The sequence below is a fragment of the Dipodomys merriami genome, unplaced genomic scaffold (assembly GCF_024711535.1).
Source record: "Dipodomys merriami isolate MVZ:Mamm:240054 unplaced genomic scaffold, mDipMer1.0.p SCAF_62, whole genome shotgun sequence".
In the NCBI taxonomy this organism is placed as follows: domain Eukaryota; kingdom Metazoa; phylum Chordata; class Mammalia; order Rodentia; family Heteromyidae; genus Dipodomys; species Dipodomys merriami.
The window spans coordinates 2,097,738-2,100,181 of NW_027206202.1; positions in this window are offsets into that span (position 1 = coordinate 2,097,738).

Consider the following 2,444-nt stretch of genomic DNA (forward strand, 5'->3'; position numbering starts at 1 on the left):
GCCGTTCCCCAAATGGGCATGGTTCACAGGAAGGAGGAGCCCACGAGACAATTCCCTTTAAGTGTTTCTTTAGAGATGATTAAATGGTTTAGCATTGCCGAGAGATGGGCCAGGTTCTGTCCTTCAGAAGCAGATCACTCTTCTGGTCTCAGGCAAGAGGAACCCTTTCAAGGCTGGGTCTAAGACCCCAGGAGGAAGAAGTCCAGGATAGTGCCTGGTATCTACCTCACCCATGCAGCCAGGTGCCCCATATGGCGAGCCTTCTGCAGCTCCTGGCTGCTCATGGGCCCTGTGTCTGGCTTTAGCCTGTCCTTCTGGGACACCAGAGGAGGGAGAGACAAATAACCTCAAAGGGCCCCGTTGGCAGGCGCACGCTACAAAGCCTGTCCCTTGCGCACAACTCTGACTCGACTGGAGCTGCCGCCTGCTGCCTCTCCATGTTTGGGCACTCTTGCTGCCTTAGGACGGGGTGTCGGGGTGTCGCTGTCCCTCCCTCCAGGTGTTGCTGGAGAGGGGCCAGCTGGGGCCTGAGATGTGGGTGCCTATTGATGTGACCCCATTGTCTGAGCAACTCCCACCCCAGGTCACAGCAGGACTCGGCTGCAGGAGGAGGGCTTTGCGGGGAACTGTGAAAAAGGGGAGGGAAAGAACACTTCGTCCTCGACTCACCCAGGAGGCTGTCCCTCCCCCAAGTCCAGGCAGAAGCGTCTAGGAGGACAATCCTTTAGTCCCATAACCCCTCCCCAAAGCTGGCTTCCTTTCCTTCTTTCAGGACGATCTGGCTACTTGGTATGCCATTACACACACACACACACACACACACACACACACACACACACACACACACACACACCTGCTTCCCCCCCCCCCCGACCCCCCCCCCCCCCCCCCCCCGCCTCTGCCTAGGATCTGAAGCCCTAGAGTGCAAAGCACACAGCAGGGTCTCTGCAGGAAACAAGGTCTGGATGGAGGCTGAGAGAGGAGGCTTGCTTGACCTCACAGACCTTTTGACCTCTACCTCATAGAACTTTTCTCCTCTGCCTCTCCTTCCCTGCCTGTAACCCACCCCCGAGTACCCTTCTGCTCCTCCAGCAGCTGCCCTGGTGGAAAGCAAGATGCCCCCACACTGGAGCAGGGTGGGGAAGGGCGGCTCAGAGCAGCTGCTTCTCTGAGGAAGCTGACACCAGGGCCAGCCGCTTAGCAGCAACTTGTGGCTTTGCACCCAGCCCGGGGTCCCGCCCACCTGGCTGTGGCCAGTCAGTTCCCTGCTGTTTCTTTTCCCCCCAGCTCCCCTGGCTTCCCTCTGACCCAGGCAGCCCAGCCTTTCTGCTCCTTGAACTCTAGCTTCCTTTTGTCCTCATTTCCCTCTACCTGGCCTCCAAACGTGGGTCCTCCCCATTCGCTCCCTCTGGAGCCTCTCCTTTGCCCCAGATTCCCCAGGTATACCCTGTCCTGCATCCCAGGGGGCAGGACCCCATTCTTACTCCTTTCTGGGATGCCAGATGCTTCGGGGTTGCAGCAGCGTGAAGACCACACTCCTGTGGAGTCAGGCCTACAAGCCCCTTGGGTTAAAGGATGTGCTGTGTGAAAGGAGGTGACCCTTTATGGTGACTTGGGGTGACCCCCACCCCATCCTGAGATGGTTATCCTGCTTTGCCATCAGCACATTTTGGAGCCTCTTGGGTTACCTAGCTGCCTGCGTGTCCCGTTTTGTTTGGGGGGGGGATTCCCTGTCAAGGATGGGGGGGGGCTTGAAGGCCATGTGCCCAGAGGCTAAGCTAAAGCGCCGGGGAGGGGGGGGAATTTAGGGGAGAGACAGGCAGTTCTGGCTTTGCTCACCAGGCCCTGGACACTAAATCCCTTGTTGATGGCTGCGGCAACCCCTCCCTAGGGTAGGGTTACCATCTTCTGTCCTGTTCCCTTGACCCTCTCCCCTCCCTACTTCCCCTTATCCCTCTACAGTCATTTCTCCTGACCCCCCCCAAAAGATGCCCTCCCTTTGGTCCCCCAAAGGCTTGGGGGTATCTCTGCTGCTCTTTCAACAAACTAGGTGAAGGAGGAGACTGACAAAGGGAAGGAGCAAGAGGATGGACAGATGGAAAAGGATGAGGAGAGGAAGGTGTGTGAGGATTCAGGAGACGCACGCATGGGGGCGTGCGCATGCGCGTAACCAGAAACACCAGGCAACTGGGGAAACTGAGGCAACGGGGGTAGGCATCAGTAGCAGATGACAGAACGCAGTCTCTCCCTGCCCCCCGCCCCCGTGTGCCTCATGAGTGACATCTCAGGCTGCAGCCCCACTGTTCCCCCTCTGTCAGCAGAAATATCTTTCTCTTCTGACCCCTCCTGCTGGGGTCCCAGCCAGCCAATCCCTGACCTGAGGGAGGGGGGGACCTGCCCCCCCTCCTCCCTCATAAGGACCAGCTGGGGGCTGGAGGGTGGCC